The 18,730-nt window shown below is 43.7% G+C and overlaps 1 protein-coding gene across 1 annotated transcript in view; it reads right to left on the bottom strand.

The window, feature by feature from the left end:
- DNTT (DNA nucleotidylexotransferase) overlaps window positions 1-18,730 on the bottom strand; it is a 1,058,258-nt gene that overhangs the window by 792,581 nt on the left and 246,947 nt on the right. The window lies entirely within an intron of this gene.

Raw genomic sequence — 18,730 nt, 5'->3', positions numbered from 1 at the left:
CTCCAAAGTCTAACACGTTCCCTACTTTTGCTTGTATTAAAGTGGGAATAGGAAATTTGACTCTTCCAAAGTCCAGTGCTTTCCCTACTGTTCCTCAGATTGCAATGGGAATAGTAAATCTAAACCCTCCAAAATCCACCACTTTCTCTGTTTTTTCAAACATTGGAGTGGGAAAAGTAAAGCTGACCTCTCCAAAGTCCAACATTCTCCCTACTTTTGCTCAGATTAGAGTGGGAATAATAAATCTAACCTGTCCAAATTCCAAACTTCCCCTGCTTTTGCTTACATTGGAGAGGGAATGTTACATTTAACCCCACTGAGGTTTAACACTTTCGCTATTTTTTCCCCTTGGTGTGGGAATAGTAAATCTGACCTCTCCAAAGGCCAACACATTCCCTACAGTTGCCTACATTTGCCATGCAAATAGTAAGTCTGACTCCTTCAAAGTCCAACACATTCCTGCCTGCTCTTTAGTTAGAATTAATATGATGTTTTATATTTTGTGTATTTTACATTTTAATTTATGTATACATTTTAATAATTTGTGTTAATATTTATTTTTGAATTTTGTTGGTTTTGTTTCAATGTGATATTTGTAAATAACATTATCTTTCTGCTATATATACATATATAATCCAAACAAATAAATATATATATATATATATAATATATATATATATAATATATATATATATATATATATATATATATATATATATATATATATATATATATATATATATATATATATATATATATATATGTTCCAACAAACGCCACCCGTTCTGCCGAACACCTTACTTGATGGGTGCTACCTTCGTGCAAGTGGCATGCATGCTTTAAAATAGTTCAACAACTGTGTCCCTCCTTCAGGAACACACACGGAGCACTCTTTGGGTTTTTGAAGTCCTTTATTACACCCAGCATGACGCGTTTCGCCTACTCTGACTTCCTCAGATGCTGTCCGGTGAGTAAAGAAATCAATGGCTTCTTAGTTTCTTTAAAAGCCTCAAAGGCTCCTCCTGCCCAGTGTTCAGCGAGAAAGGACTATGCTGGGAATACAGTCCCGATTTTTGGCCGCCATCTTTGAGTGTATGTTCTTTTGTTAAACAGTCCATGGTGGTATATTTTGCAACGTTTGTTCTTTTAATTAAACTTCCATTATTTAATGGGAAAAAGGACATACCTCTTTTATCGCACTGTGTCACTGAGCAGTCAGTTATGGAGCCTCAATGTTTGTTTTTTGACCCATTCATCAGCCGCTTTTGTTCCATCACGATATCCTGAATCTGAGAGTGCCGGTTATCGTAACCCGCCTTCTATCATGTAGTCATGTTCCAACTGTTTGTTGGCAGATGCATTGTATCCTTAGCTGCGGCAGTTCTGTCAGAGCACATTTAAAAGTTCCATCAAACGCCACCCGTTCTGCCGAACACCTTACTTGATGGGTGCTTCCTTCGTGCAAGTGGCATGCACGCTTTAAAATAGTTCAACAACTGTGTCCCTCCTTCAGGAACACACACGGAGCACTCTTTGGGTTTTTTAAGTCCTTTATTACACCCAGCATGACGCGTTTCGCCTACTCTGACTTCCTCAGATGCTGTCCGGTGAGTAAAGAAATCAATGGCTTCTTAGTTTCTTTAAAAGCCTCAAAGGCTGCTCCTGCCCAGTGTTCAGCGAGAAAGGACTATGCTGGGAATACAGTCCCGATTTTTGGCCGCCATCTTTGAGTATATGTTCTTTTGTTAAACAGTCCATGGTGGTATATTTTGCAACGTTTGTTCTTTTAACCCCTTCTGTGCCCCGCCCTTTCCCCGCCCTGTGCCGGGCGTTGAATTAGCGGGCGGGGTTCATGACGAGATAGTCTCGTCATGGGCACAGCGCAACCGCGGCCCATGACGAGACCATCTCGTCATGGGCACTCAAGGGGTTAATTAAACTTCTATTATTTAATGGGAAAAAGGGCATACCTCTTTTATCACACTGTGTCACTAAGAAGTCAGTTATGGAGCCTCAATGTTTGTTTTTTGACCCATTCATCAGCCGCTTTTGTTCCATCACGATATCCTGAATCTGAGAGTGCCGGTTGTCGTAACCCGCCTTCTATCATGTAGTCATGTTCCAACTGTTTGTTGGCAGATGTATTGTATCCTTAGCTGCGGCAGTTCTGGCAGAGCACATTTAAAAGTTCCAACAAACGCCACCCGTTCTGCCGAACACCTTACTTGATGGGTGCTTCCTTCCTGCAAGTGGCATGCACGCTTTAAAATAGTTCAACAACTGTGTCCCTCCTTCAGGAACACACACGGAGCACTCTTTGGGTTTTTGAAGTCCTTTATTACACCCAGCATGACGCGTTTCGCCTACTCTGACTTCCTCAGATGCTGTCCGGTGAGTAAAGAAATCAATGGCCTCTTAGTTTCTTTAAAAGCCTCAAAGGCTGCTCCTGCCCAGTGTTCAGTGAGAAAGGACTATGCTGGGAATACAGTCCCGATTTTTGGCCGCCATCTTTGAGTGTATGTTCTTTTGTTAAACAGTCCATGGTGGTATATTTTGCAACGTTTGTTCTTTTAATTAAACTTCCATTATTTAATGGGAAAAAGGACATACCTCTTTCATCACACTGTGTCACTGAGCAGTCAGTTATGGAGCCTCAATGTTTGTTTTTTGACCCATTCATCAGCCGCTGTTGATGCGGGGGTCACGCGGCACCCCGCAGCCCCGGGTACCGCCACCTCCCCTGGGCTTCATCTAACTAAGGGTGGGGGGGCCTCGTGGACCCCCAAGCCCTGGGGACCGCCAGCTCCCCTGGGCTTCATTTAAATAGGAGCTGGGGAGCTCGCAAGCCCCCCCAAGGACTTGGGGACCGCCACCTCCCCGGGGCTTCATTTAAATAAGGGTGTGGTGCCTAGTTGGCCCCCCAAGCCTCTGGGACCACCACCCCAGGGCACTCTATATTTAAATACTGGGGTCCGTTAGGTACCCCCGGGCCCCGGGGACCACCACCTCCCCAGGGCTTTACAAACATTGGGAGGGGGACCATTCAGCCCCCCCTCCCAGAGCCCTCAATGGTCCTGGGGACCACCAACCCCTAGGGCCGGCTCTTGCAATGTCTCGGGGTACCCACCCCCGGGACATCGCCGTTTGCAATGACATGGCGGAAGCCGCGCGGCTCCCGCCCTGTCATCGTAAACTCTGCTTTGCTTTGTTGAAGCGAGAGCAGGAAACCTGCTCTTGCTTCAATGAAGCAAAGCAGGATTGCTTTTGGGCAAGGGGAGCTGCATGTCAGCAGCTCTCCTTGTTCAAAAGCAATGCCGGCTCCCACAGGAGGCAGGGAGCCAGCGGGACCGTGGGGGCATTGGGGCTCCCCCCATGGTCCCCAACGCTAAGGTCCAACCCTGGGAAATGAGGTACCCTGGGCCAGAAGTGGCCTGGGATGGGGGGCCACGCGGCCTTCCCTCCCATACAAATACATTTTTAAAATGAGGCCATTCCCTGGGGACGGGGTCCCCTGGACTGAAATTGGACTAGGGAATGGGGGGCCAGTGGCCCTCCTTCCCTATAAATTAAAATTAAAAAAGGGCCAGCCCCGAGGGATGGGGTCCCCGGGGCCAAAATTGGCCCAGGGAAGGGGGGCCACACGGCCCCCCTTCCCAATAAATAAAATTAAAAAAGGAGGCCATGCCCAGGGAGGTGGGGTCCTGACTAGAATTGTGATTGATTGCCGCTTGACCAGTACTCACACTCTAGTCAACCAGTAACTCAATTGTGGGTACTCTTTCTTAAGAATAGGTATACATAAGGACTTAACATAGGCTGTGTCAATTAATTTCCCAATCACGCCTGAGTCCAGGAGGATTTGTATGGCTAATCAGCATTGTGAGGAGAGGGTCAAGATAACAAGTATGGTAAAATGACCTGGGTCATTTTGTCCAGATGAATGACAATTACGTGAGGGTCTACCAAATTGAGTTTCCTTTTCTCACTCCTTGTGCATGATCCAATTTCTCTGCTAAGTTGATCAAGTCATCACAGAAGTCAGGAGGATCAACTCACCATGTAGGACATCTTTTAAGTTATGGTAAAGGCCCTCATAAAAGAGAGAAGAATGAATCTCTTTGGGACAGTTTATTTCTGCAACTAGTTCATTGAATGTAGTTAGTTAGACAAGGACAGTATTAGAAGGTGGGAAGCCCTACGGAATGCTGAGATGACACATCATCACTTCCTTTTTGGACAGGCAGTTCCAGTGAGAAACTCATAGGCTGTCCTACTGTTGGACCCGGCCTCGTAACATGGCTCTACTGGTCCCCACACCACCTAACCTGGTGCCGGCGGCCCCAATCCCCCGGCCTCACCAAGCCTTTCCACCAGAACACACGCACTCAACCCGGACACCCTCGTCCATGGCCTCTCTCCTTTCGGCCACCCCGGGCCCGCGTGCCCACTTCATGCACCAAGATGGCCGCCCGGCCCCAGCGCGCCCCGGGCCTAGAGGCGCCACTCCGGCTGGAGGACATCACGCTTCCAGGGGTTGAGAGAGGGAGGAGCAGTTTCTATCGCACCTCTGAACTCCCCTGGGACGATGGGTTTCGATCGGCCCTCCGGCCTCCCTGAAGGCTGGCTCCACGCCTGCTGGGTGTCTGGGACTCCTCCCGACCCGGCCCTGAAAGGATCAAAAGACAATGGCAGGAAACCCCCGACAAGCGACCCCCAGGTGACAAGACCCCTGCCTGCACAGACTCCGGACATCAAAGAGGGGTCGACCTATAACAAGGGGTGCTCTGGGACTGTCCGGCAGATTCGACGCTGGAACAACGAGAGCCTGCTGACGAGGTCGCGGCTCCTGGAACTTAGAACTACCTGAGCCCTGCTGAGTGACTCGCGGCTCCCCGAAGATCGTAAAACCTCCGAACTTGTACCTGAGCCCTGCTGAGTGACTCGCGGCTCCCTGAAGATCGTAAGACCTCCGAACTTGTACCTGAGCCCTGCTGAGTGACTCGCGGCTCCCTGAAGATCGTAAGACCTCCGAACTTGTACCTGAGCCCTGCTGAGTGACTCGCGGCTCCCCGAAGATCGTAAGACCTCCGAACTTGTACCTGAGCCCTGCTGAGTGACTCGCGGCTCCCTGAAGATCGTAAGACCTCCGAACTTGTACCTGAGCCCGCTGAGTGACTCGCGGCTTCCACAGACTCCACTGGTCCCGCCGGACCCCACGACAACCAGCCTACCCCCCAGCTCGAGGATTGTGAGCTGTGCGCCGGGTAGATCCTTACCTTGAACTTTTGTGCCAAAGACTGTCCCGCTACCCCCTATCCCTTCCGAGATTCATTGAGCCCGCGCTCTCCTTGTACATATTTGCAGTGCTAACCTATTTGATAAAGATTGGTTCCTAAGAACGCACGGTGTGTTGTTTCTGTGTCGTGTGGTGCCCGAAGTACGATCCTCGATACGAGACTTCTCCTCCTGAGGAGTCTCCCGCCAGTGCCCGGCTACGATACTTGAGGGTGGGTCTCAGGGTAGTCAGGACTCCCTTCCCGGGCTCCTCTGAGGTCGCCGTCTAACACCTACCGTCTACGCAGCATTCTGGCAAGCATCAAAATAGCAACTTGATGGACAACTTGAAAAGATCCCTCTCACTGAGCCAAGCTCCACCGACCTAAGTCTGTTCTCTTCACTCTCAGCTTTAAAGGACCCCTTTGTGGTAAATAGAACCAAAGTCTACCTGCCCTTCCTTTGTCCCTTGTGGTAATATTCTGCAATTTTTGCAGGGAGATCCAGCTAATTAGTCTATTGAGATTCACCCCTTCCTTTCATCTGTCAGAGGAAGACATTTAAATAGGAGCAGGGGAGCTCGCAAGCCCCCCCCCCAAGGACCCGGGGACCGCCACCTCCCCGGGGCTTCATTTAAATAAGGGTGCGGTGCCTCCCGGGGCCGAAATTTGCCGAGGGAGGGAGGCCGCACGGCCCCCTTCCCGTTTTTTTTAACTTTTTTTTTTAAAGGGCTCAGGCCCTAGGGGATGGGGTCCCAAGGCCCCCTCAATTGTTTTTTTTTTACAAAAAGCCAACATCTCCCTGGTGGCCCGCCCCCTCCCTGCACCACTATGCAAATGCACCCTCTGGTTGTAAGTTGGGGAATTAATTCCAGTTAATACTGAGGGTCCCTGGGGGCCAACTAGCCCACCAGGTACCTCCAGTAAGCGCCACAGAGCTGGATTGCAGAGAGTTGGTCCGAGGCCACGTCGCCTTTTCCATCACTCTGCAAACGTGCCTCTTGGTGCACTACTGGTGGGGCGATGAGGTCCTCTTGTGTCCTGAGGACCTCAGGACAAGAGTGGACTTCATCCTCCGAGCAGCAGTGCGCCAGGAGCCGTGTTTGCAGAGTGGTGGAAAAAGGGACGTGGCCTCGGACCACCTCTCTGCAATCCAGCTCTGTGGCGCTTACTGGAGGTACCTGGTGGGCTAGTTGGCCTGCAGCATTGAGCAAGCCACTCCTCCCCTGCCCTCGGGCAAACCCGCCCACCCCCAACCAAACCCTTCTGCTTTCTCGCAGTGCGAGAAACAGAAACTTAAAATGGTGTATATATCACCATTTTATGTTTCTGCTTCTCGCAGTGTGAGAAAGCAGTGGGGCGACGCCGCTCTGCCCACATGGATTTACTGAATGGCATATGCCACAGTATCCGGCTCCGAACACTTCAATAAACAAATGCTGGGCTTTCTGGTCCATAATTTTGTTTTCAATATTTTTGCAGTTTACATATTGGCATACAAAGTATTTAAACACAATATTTTATTCCTGTTATTTTTGTCTCAATCTTTGTGTATCAAGGTTTTTCTGTTCCTGATATATTGTCATACAAGCTTCTATGCGATCTGGAGAAGCAGCAGCTACAGAGTACAGAGTGATGGGCACAGGGCCTCCCTGGCATGTAATTGCACTGTGTTCTCCTGAAGGACTCAGGCCAACGAGCATTGTGTGTGCCCTTTAAACAAGTTACAACATGCAAATGTCATCACTCTTGAGACAACTGTGGGCTCTATGAGTTCATGACGACTTATGTATTTAATACAGCTCTCTCTGCCTAGTATTACATCCAAAATCATTTCTTTTTGTTTGCTCCCAGGAATCATCAGGGTTTCTCAAAATACAGCTGGTAGAAATGGACATACAGGCCCCATGTTCTTCTAATAATTGTCTTCTTCCCCATTAGCTCAGTTAATTTGGCCCAGCTACTTTGAAGATGGAGCATGCCACCTACTAAGCTTCGCTGTATTTTTTAATTTTCCTGCAATCTCCTTTGCCTTGGTGTTCGTAACTTGTTTTACAATCATATTCCGTATTCTTAACAAGTTTTCACATTCCTGAGAATTCCATATTCTCCCCCTTCCTTTGCTTAAGCATTAATCCAGTTCTGAATGACTGCTAGTCCCCCTCTTAGTAGACGATTTGTGGCTTCCTAAGATACACCTGCTGTGTTGCAGGGCGTGTTTTAGAGTCATTTCTCCCTGTCTATTTAGGATGAACCCAGCTCCTGGTACGAACAGCCGGAGGGGTGTAAGAAAATGGGAAAAGAAGGCCTTGTGCCCTGCACAAACACTCTATCTAACTTCGACCCACACCAAGTTACACACACTATGGTTAAGGCATCGCCCGATGCTTAGCGAGCAAGATTATCTAAATTAAATGTTAAATGCGTTTGGCGAGGTAACAGGGCCACTGGGCTCTTGAGGTGTTTGCCCAGACACGAATGGCGCACATGTTACCACGGGGCTGCCCAGCAATGAACCATATGCTGCAGAGGAGCAGGACGTGTCTCGACCAAGCAGACAGCTGTCGACAAATTAGAATTCGTGGGAAACCAGGAAAACGCACAAGCAATGCTGGCTGGAGAGGAGTGCCCCTCCGTGCCAGAGTCAGATGCCCGGTTGTCATTAGCACCAGGAGGGCACCACGGTCATTAGATCTGAATTTCAAGAACCAAACACGGTTTTCAGCAAAACCCAAGACGTAAAGATATATTTGATAGCGCGCTGATGAATTATCGGCTGAAAATAAATACAGTTCTAGAGTTCAGGTTTCAAATTCTTTGTGCACGGTGTCGTCCCCATAGCCCTGAAACAGTGTACGAGGAGCCCACAGAATGACAACGAAGACACGAAATGCTAATATCTTAAACACCTGTTTCAACACCTGCTGTTTAGAAAGAAGAACCCATTTGGCAAAAATGTATCCACGCACATAAACCCTCCCAAACTGTTGTTGCCTTCAGCTTAATTCCAGTTTTAGTTTCAATTAACATATTTGGAAGGTGAGGTGGGGCATTCACAATATCATAGTTGTTCATCCGAGAAACCGTTTTCAAACATGTCGTGATTACAAATGAAGCGTTAAGGTCAGAGCCAATGCATGCACTTATGTCTCTCTGGGTGGAAAGTGACATCAATGTTCTCTCTGCCACTGAACCCAGTTATTACAAACACAATTCTTTGCTTTCCATGCAATAGGCATGTTTGATATTCTTTGGTATGCAACGGAAAACAACACACACACACAGCCATGCATGCATAGGCACACACACACATACATGCACGCATGTGCAGAAACACAAACACCAACGCACACCCGTATGCACGCACATACATGCTTGTGCAAATGAACACGCACACACACACTTCCCGCTCACTACACTCCCACCCCTAGAACATACAGTAATAATCAAGGGGGCACAGTGAGGCCAGCTTCATGCAGCAGACGTAGTACATGCAACACCTGTAGCCTGGACCCCCAACGTTCCCCCTCCAGGTTGCTTAGTGGCCCCTCCATCTACGTATCCCAAATATGGACCCTGACGCCTCCCTTTCAGTCCTAGTTAAGCAGGGCAAAGGATGCTTATGTCATAAACATTTTAGTGTAAAGTAAAATGAATATGTAAGTTCACTGAGCATAAAAATCTTACATATGCATAAGCATTCTAAGAAACAATTGATTTGCCATCTTGGTATAAGAAAGATATTCTCTATAAGCACACGTTTTGCTTCTGCACTCATTTATTCAATTGTGCTTTCAAATGATAAGTTATGGCGTTATAATTGTTTTTCTGTTTTCCACGGGAAAGGCTGTTCCGAGTTATATTAGTTACTATCTGTCTTTAGGCAAGCATGATTCTACACAGCTTTGCTGTTTCAGACAATCCATTGCTGCTGTTTGGTGGGAGGACAGATTGTTCCAAAACTGTAGCATTATCTTTATTTATAGAATGAAAATGTCAGAGTGCAGTTTGACACAGGGCTTGGCGACAGCAGAAAAAATATGGCTTTACCATTTTAGCAATTCCTATCCTAACATACAATTTTCCGATCTTTTTTGAAGGGGTTATGCGAAGGTGGGATGGCATTACAATGAAGCAGAACAAAGTAATTAATTTTCATGGATAATGTTTGACCTATAGCAATGAAGATATATGCCTGATTATCAGTTTTTAAGCTATTAAAAAACTTTAAAACAAGACTGGATTCTTTATTGAAATAACCTATTTCATTGAAAAATGTGTTTATGTGATTTTGTCAACATAGAAGTGAAAAAGTAGTGAAATATGCAAAGCCATTATTTTTTAAAGTAATATAGAATTCACACCCAGACACACATATCCCTGTTCCCTTTTGCAATGGCCATGTCTCCCAGGTAGCAGGGCAAATCAAAGGACCTGATTTAGAATTTGGAGGACTAAATATACCCTGATAGACATCCTGTCCTCCACATTAAATGATGTCTGCCCCCCACAGACATCACTTAACAATATTACGTAACACAAATATCGAGTAAAAATATAGCGCCATATATATGTCGGAACTGTTTTGCGATTTCCTAACTGTGAATCCTTGCGATTCGCAATTAGGAAACTGCAAAACGGCATTTATGAAAGTGTGTTGAACATTTTCTGTGATTCCTAGGGGTCGCAAATGACCTACCTCATGAATATTAATGAGGTAGGTTGCAATTTGAGACCACCTAGGGATTGCAAAAATCACAGGGATGGTGGCCTGTTGGGGTCTGCATACCACGATGTCCGTGATTGCTTTTAAATAAAGCAAAAACATTTTTTAAATACCGCCTACTTTCCTTTAAGGAAAATGGGCATTCAACTTTTTCATTGCCATTTCCAAAGGGGAAGGGGTGCCCCGGGGACCTCTTCCCATTTACGAATGGGTTACCATCTACTTGAAGTTGGTTCTAAAATGCGAATGTTTTGCGACCACATTCATTGTCACAAAACATTCATACATACCAATAGGATTCGCTATTTGGAAAGAACGCCCTAAACATGCCTCTCCCAAATAGCGAATCACAAACCCATTTTGCAATTCGGTGACAGGACATTTTCTGAGTACCCCCAAACTCAATTTGAAGGTGTGTCAGGTATAATATTGTATATGGAATCTCAGCTTTTTGCAGTTTTCTTTTTATAGGTAAGTATTCCCTGTGGGTGGCCTGAACTGCCATTGTGAAATCTGGATAGAAAGCTGATAGTTGAGGTCTTTTTTTAATCATACCAACCTCTACACTGTGTCATGATCGCGGTAGATCAACAGTTTCGTGATTATTGGGCTCAGTGGTGTCCCAGGTGGTGGCTTCGCCATAAGTGATGATCGCGCATGCTCTACCACTAGTAAGTGCAACAGATTTCCTAACCCAAAAAGCGTGGTAAGAATTGTCTCAACATAAGCCTCCATTTTGCCCATGTGTGCCCATTATATGTGAGTTGTTGCTGCGTGAACAAGCTTCTTAAGTATTCATTTTTTGCCTGGGTTATTACCAGCACCTTTTTTATGCATGGGCATTTTGTGCTCATCGTTTGTAGTTCATCTTCTGCTGTGGACAATTATTGTTCTGCTGCTGAGTTGATTGTTTATCCAGTTTTGCTGTCATTTGGTCCATGTGTATGTTCAGGAAGTCAATTTTTCCATCAATGACCTGCAGGCTCTGATGCATGGTTATCAACCTGGCTTCGAGACCCATCGCACCCGGGAGGCCCGAGTCCTGTGCTGGATCGATCTGGGTGGCCTGCGGGGGTTTGGTGGTACTTTGGGTTTCGAAGGTGAGCCATGTTTGGCTGCATTCAGCTTTTCCCATTGTTTGTATTATAGCTGAGGGTGATTAGTTCAGGAGCATTGTTTGCAAACTCTCCTTATTAACTCTCAGGAACCCGCCCCTTTGTCTGACTTCACTCTAAAGGCTCAGGGCTCCTCATGAAATGGCTGAATTTTCCTCTCCTCCGTATGTCTTCACATCTGCATATAGAGTACAGTGACTCAGGAGGGTTTGTCTTGGACGTGAGCACAGCAGGTATCAACTGGTCAGAGTGGTATTTGTGACTTCACCCTTTACCACCAGGTACCTTGTGTAGGGTGGGCTCTCCACTGTAGCACTCTATCTCCCAATGTGGCATTGTTTGTGCTTTTATTTTGAGGCACTGTACTACACTGTGCGTCATGGTGAGGACGTTGCCAGTTCCAGTGCTCTATCTCTGTCATAAAGTACTTGTCGGTGGGGCAATCTACACCCAGGGGCGTGCATATCTGTTGAAAGAATGTTGTGGGCCCTCTTTGTGGCCTCCAAAGATTTATTAGCCTTAGCCAGAAAGTAGAGTCTCTGATGGTATTTTCAGTTATTGCATACATCTCATTTCACTGTAACCGCTGATCTTCCCTCCTCATACCAGGGCTGTACTCTTCCAGCAGTTACATGCAGCCTCTACGAGAAATAGTGACCACTGGGTAAAATGAGGTAGGTGGTCAGTACTTTTCTTGGTTCTCTATTAGTGCTGCTATCTGTGACCTATTTTGTTTTCGGGTCAATCCACCACTTGTTCTCCCTGCACCAGTTTAGGCCTCAGTGTGTCCCTCAGCAAGCGCAGTCTTCTGTGATGTCTCTGGGAGCCCCCTTTTTTTTAACAGCATGACGCAGCCTCTACAGGCAATCTCAGCACCCGGGTGGGTTCACTGTATAGGCTCTTCTTGTGGCTGGCCCGGGTCACACCACCTTTAATCCCACTGTCCTACATTGCATTCCCTATACTCCTCAAGCAGTGACAGCCCGCTACCGCCATGAAGCATGACAGCCTGGCAAGATGGGGCGGGTTGGAAGAGCTGCACTAAAGTGCGGTCATCCTGCCGTGGGCTCTCTGGCACCCCCAATTCTTCAATTTTGCTACTATGAAAAGCACATTATACATATATATTTTTTAAATGAAACATAACATTTTTTCACAATTCAGTTCCAAAACATTGAATATATTATCAAACAAATAAAATAAAAAATATTATATAATTTTTAAAACAAATAAAAATGTAAACAAATGTTAGAAAATTAAAATAATAAACAAATAATACTAACCAATATTAAGAGACCCATTGGAGTTTGGGAATAATAGATATAATATCCCCACTCCAGTTCAGGCAACAGTAGAGAAGGTGTAAGACTTCGGAGGGGTTAAATATATTATTACAACTCCAAACAGAGAAACAGTAGGGAACGCGCTTGACTTTGGAGGAGTTAAATTTACTATGCCACTCTAGTCTGTGGAACAGTAGGGAAAGCATTGGACTTCTGAGGGGTAAAATCTACTATTCCCACTCCAATCTTTGTAACGGTAGGGAAACCGCTGAAATTCAGAGGGGAAGATTTGCTATTCCCCCTCCAGTCTGTGCAGCAGTAGGAAAAGAGTTGGACTTCGGTTAAATGTACTATTCCCTCTCGATTCTGTTATAAAAGTAGATAAAGCTTTGGACTTCGGAGGCTTAAGACTTACTATTCTCACTCCAGTCAGTGCAACAGTGGGTAAACAAATGCACTTCAACCACATTACATATATGAATAAGCCTATTAATTTGTAAAAATATATTCCGGTATTAATTCAAATTTGGAAACCAGCATCTGTATTCTAGGTTAGAAGTCTTTATTTGCCAACGTGTTTCGAGGCTCCAGCCTTTTCTTCACAGGCAGCTTTGATCTACGGCACAAAGGTTCCAATTAGTTGCATGCTATGTTTATATATACGCCCCCAGTGGGCTACGCTTAGTGCAACTAATTTTTAAAGCATGATGGGAGATGTGGTCCACATAGGATCAGTTATTACTCTCAGTGAGTTCTGTGCCACAGTCTTCTCTTTATAGCTTTTCACATACCCCAGTGGGCCCCAGGAGACAGTGCAGGTTCATTGTTCCACATTAGCTGTGCTGCTAGAACGGTTTCAACACAGTTCCAAACCACGCAGCCTCTCGTCTTCAGGGATGGTGCAATTCTCCACAGCAGGGCAGCCGTCTGGTAAATTATTCAACAAATGCCCGAAAGCTTGAGAATGCACTTGATAGCCAATGAACATCTTCCGGTAATAATTCAAATTTTGAAACCAGCATCTGTATTCCAGGTTAAACGTCTTTATTCGCCAACGCATTTCGAGGCTCCAGCCTCTTCTTCACAGGCAGCTTTGATCTACAGCAAAAAGGTTCCAATTAGTTGCATGCTATGTTTATATATACGTCCCCAGTGGGCTACGCTTAGTGTAATTAATTTTTAGAGCATAATTTAAAAACAAAAAAGATATACATATATATACATACATATTAAATATTTTAAAGCAATTAACCAATTTACAAAAGTAATAAACAATGTAATAATTAATTTTCAATGTAAAAAAATGGTTATTTAATTATTACTTAACTTGCCACCCTATAACCCTGCAAGCCTAGCAACCCACATCTAAAATATAACTAAAATAAATAAGTATATCACAATTTACATAAGTGTATATCAGTTACATAATTACTTAATAATTAATGATTAATTATGAATTAATTACTACTTACTTTACGTCCCAGCCAACAAACCCAGCAACCCTCACCTAAAATATAGCTAAAATGTATAATTATTACACAATGTACTTAATTATTAATCAATTAAATATTTAAATATACATTAATAATTGTTATCTTTTTATTAATACTTAATTAACTTCCCACTCTATAGCCCTACAAACTTAGCAACCCACAATTAAAACATGACTGAAATAAATCAGTATTACATAATGTACATTATAATATTCAATTCAATAATTATACCTAAATCAATTGTTAATTAATTACTTAATTAACTTACCACCATATACTCCTACAAACCAAGCAGCCCGCTTCTAAAATATAACTAAAATATATGGTTACTACACAACTTACATTGTTAATAATCAATTACATAATTGATAATAAATTAATAATCAATTGTTAATTATTACCTAACTTCCCACCTTATACCACTGCAAACATAGCAACCCACAACAAAAATGTCAGTAAAATGAATCAGTATTACATAATTAATTTCAATCGCATACTTACTTAAAAATTATTTATTACTATTAATTCATTATTACTCAGTTAAGTTCCCACACTATCTTTCTCCAAACACAACAACCCACTATGACACTATACATCATTGCGAGTAATTAAATTAGAAATTCTAAATCACTTAAACTTAAAAACTCCGTATATGTCATCAATGGAACCGTGTAGAGTCCATTGTCAACTGTCGGTCTGCCCATCTTTAGATCGAGCGTTCAGACTGTGAGTTGGGCAGAGAGGGTACCTCCTCTTTGCCAAACTCTAAGTCAACCCCAAACTCTGTAAGATCCCCACTTGAACCAAGTGAATGATTAAGTGAAAGCCATTATGAGTAATACCCAACACCTTAGCCTGAGACCAGTCTAAAATAATAAACGCCTCGCTCCAACACAGCTCTGACCAAAGATACCTCAAATATACAATAGTTCAGGCCCTTTTAGGAAAAACATCCAACATACCTCAATGGTCTAACCAAATGTGTCCCAATCTCCAACTTTCTCTTCCTGAAAAGATTATATAGGATGAGATTCAAGACCACATGAAAATTAATTCAGTCCTCCATAAATGGCAGTCTGGCTTTAGGTCTAAGAGTGGTACAGAATACACATTAGGCACCATCTGGGAGGATCTGCTATAGTCACTCTACATAAAAAATTTAGATAACAGATGTGCTGTGCCTGCCCAACCTGTGAACTGTAAACATAACATTGTCAATGACGCCTTAACCTCATGAAAATATAGGCTGAGACTATAGGCACATTTTTACATATGCTCCAACTGTTCCTTGACGGTTTCTGGCAACAGATCAGGAATATGACCACACCACTGGTGCTAATTTCCAGAAATGTTGATGGCATCTTTGACTGCCTTATGCTGCCAGGTATACATTCTCTTCCACATGTATGCAGACAACACGCAACTCTATTTGATAATCTCATCCCTGGAAAACATCATCTCTCTCAACACTACCCTAACGTCTACTCAAAACTGGTTAACGGAGGACCATCTCCTGCTTAACAATTCCAAAACGGAATTCCTGCTCATCTCCCCTCCAAACCACATCTGCAAGCTAGACCTATGGCTGAGTCACGTCACTGCTTTCAATTGCACTCCTCTCATCATAGACTCAGCCAAATCTCTCGGAGTCACCATGGACAAGCACCTGAATATGAAAACTCATATCAGCAATGTATGTAAGGGAGCTAACCACTTGTTGAGGTCACTCAGAAATATAAAACTTTTCCTTCCACTAAATGATTTCATGAAGGTGGTCCAAACGCTTGTCTTACCGAGGCTAGACTACAGCAGTGCCACCCTCTGTGGCCTTCCCAAATACGCCCTGGCTCCACTAAGGTCATCACTGAACTCGGCGGCTAGACTGGTCACAGGCACCAAATGATACGAACATATATCCCCAGTCCTAAAATCTCTTAAATCGCAGTCCTACAAAGCACAAATTCCGTTAAAGATTGCAGTTCTGGCGCACAAAGCCCTTCACTTCAATACTCCCAGATACCTTGCACAAAAACTTGAACTATCCTGTGGTTTAAGAGCCTCAAGAAGCTCCACTACATTCCTCTTGAAACCACTCATCCTTAACAAAAAAATAACTTGTCACCGAGCTTTCTCCGGTCCTGCCCTAAAGATATGGAACCCTCTTTCACCGGAGGTACACAGAATCTCTTCAAGTAAGGCTTTCAAATTGGAAGCTAAACGATTCCTAATTAACAAATTCAAACCCTAAGAGGGATAGGCTCACTTGCTCGTTGACATTGTTCCCATTATCATGGTACCTCCATTTGTAACCGCTCTTCTTTAATGCACACTGTAATCCCCCTCATTGCCCGTGTACACCTGTTTATTGTATTACCCTCCTTGGCGCAATTGTCCCGCACTATGCGACCATTCCAGTCTTTTTTTTCCTCTCTCTCTCTCTCTCTATCTCCCGGATGTTGATATTGCATTTATGTTCTTCCTCCCATCATGTTGCGAAGTGCTCTGATATCCTTCGGGATCTTGTTCGCGCTATATAAAACTTTATAAATAAAATAAAATAAATAAATAAATATCCCAGTTTCTCTGGACATCTTCAACATATGGAAAACAGCACCAAATGCACCACTCAGCCTATATAATCTAAATTAGTCCAAATCATTAAGGTTGTTCTTTTTCCAAAAACTTCTTCTTTATTATGCAGTTTATCATGCAATCTTTAAAACTTCCAACAACAAACTTCCAACAATCTGGACACATATTTGCAACTAGCAGAGGCAACAAAAACGCCATGCTAAGCACATCAGTCAGTGCCAGAGATAATAGATGTTATTACCAAAAGAGTGAGAAAGCGCATTAACGGTGAGTGCCTGAACGAGAAACGACGTAACCACCATATTAGATGAGTAAATATGTACCAAAGGAAAATGGGGAGGGAGAGGGGGGCGAGGGGGGGTTTATAAAAAATGGAAAAAAAATGGAAAAAATTGGAAAAAAATGAGCATTGTGTCCCCTTCCGGTTTGTTTTTTAATCTTTTAATATAATAATTGTCATGGGCCTCTAGAAATGTGACATATTGAGAGGAGTGCTCATATCTTTCCCAAATGCACTCGTTTGCAATTCCAAGTGTTTAATATGTCACTGATATGATGTCGTCAAATACTAATTTTTACTGTATGTACTATGGATTGCCCTGACGGCATTATAGACAGACCTGTAATAATTATTTTAATTGATTGAAGTAGACACATTGATGCTCATGTCTCTTTGTATTGAATATGTGTTTACAATGCTTTTAATGTTCTCAATTGTGTTGAAATTGTTGCTCGTGTTTGGTCCTTATGTGTGTCATTTATACTGCCTCTTGTGTACAAATTTGTTGCAGCCCTGAAGAAGTCCAAAGGTGGACGAAACGCGTCGGCTGCTTTTGCTGTTGTTGGAAGTTTTAAAGATTGCATGATAAACTGTATAATAAAGAAGAAGTTTTGGGAAAAAGAACAACCTTAATGATTTGGGCTTATTTAGATTATATAGGCTGAGTGGTGCATTTGGTGCTGTTTTTTTATATGTATATTCCAACAATTGGAACGGCATTGTGCTGGCGGGTGCTATCCAAAATTGCACACTTATGGTGAACAAAAATTTTTTTTTTTACCAATAGATATATTGAGGTACTCTGAAATCCGGTGCTGTCTTAGTGGGATACCGCTAGCTTTGTGCATTGTATTCATCTTCAACATATGGGTAAATGACTACCTAAAATGTTAATATCGGACCAGTGTAAGAATGTGGCTCTGTATACACTGCACCAAGGTAAGGTAGAGTGTGTACAGAGTCCAACAGTCCCCAGAGGTTTGGCAGAGGTTAAAGTTAGATATAACCTTACTCTCTAAAGTGGTAGCTTGGTCGAGCAGTAAGGCAGTATCAGAGGACAGTGTAAAGCATTTGTTGTACACACTCAGTCAGAAAATGGTCTCACACACTCAAGAACTGAACTCTAGGCCAATGGTTTTGTATATAAAAATATATAGTTGTTTTATTTTAGAACCACAAGTAGGTATCAAAATACTTTCTCAGAATGAGATGCTCTAGTTGAATACTTTCAATAAGCAATAGACTTTTAAATGCAATAGTTACAGTTGTTGCAATAGGCAACACAAGTTAAACCCAATTATAACATTGAGCTCAACGGGAATCTTTAAGTAAATGCAATATCAATTACTTGGGATAGGTTTTTCTTACTCAGGGCTGGATCCTGGATACAGCTCTGGTGCATCTCTTGTAAACAGTTGAAAGAAATCGTTTTTGTTATACAGGTGATTTGTAAGGAATATTTGTATGTGTCAAAAAGCGACACTTAGAAGAATTTCTGGCAAAAACCAGGCAATGTTATTCTATTAGTGAAAGTTTGGTTATCGGAAAATCACAGTTTAAATTATGTTTCAGGGTCAGTGCTGGGCACCAAGATCCAGCACTGGGATCTCTCCTGGTAACAGGTGAGTAATTTCGTTTTCGTTGATCGGGTGATTTTTATTGAATATTTCAAAGTCTCAAAACTCGACACAGAAGAATTTCCAAGTGAAAACCAGTCAATGCTACCCTATGGAGAAAATGTGAGTTAACGGCTTTCAGGTAAGTACTCGACTGGCAGAGTTAAGGTTCTGGGGTAAGACTCAGGGGTCTCCCAGGGTCAGGTAGGTACAGTTGTTACACTCTCAGCGGCACAGGGGCAGCGAGGTGCAGAGAGAGTAGGCCCAATGTTAGCCTATGGCGGGCAGGGGGCCTTTGGTTGGTGGCTGCCAGCAGGCAGGCCATGCGGCTGTGGGAGCTGGGCTCCTGGTC

The sequence above is a fragment of the Triturus cristatus genome, chromosome 1_2 (assembly GCF_964204655.1).
Source record: "Triturus cristatus chromosome 1_2, aTriCri1.1, whole genome shotgun sequence".
Lineage (NCBI taxonomy): Eukaryota > Metazoa > Chordata > Amphibia > Caudata > Salamandridae > Triturus > Triturus cristatus.
This window is presented reverse-complemented; position numbering and strand designations above follow the sequence as displayed.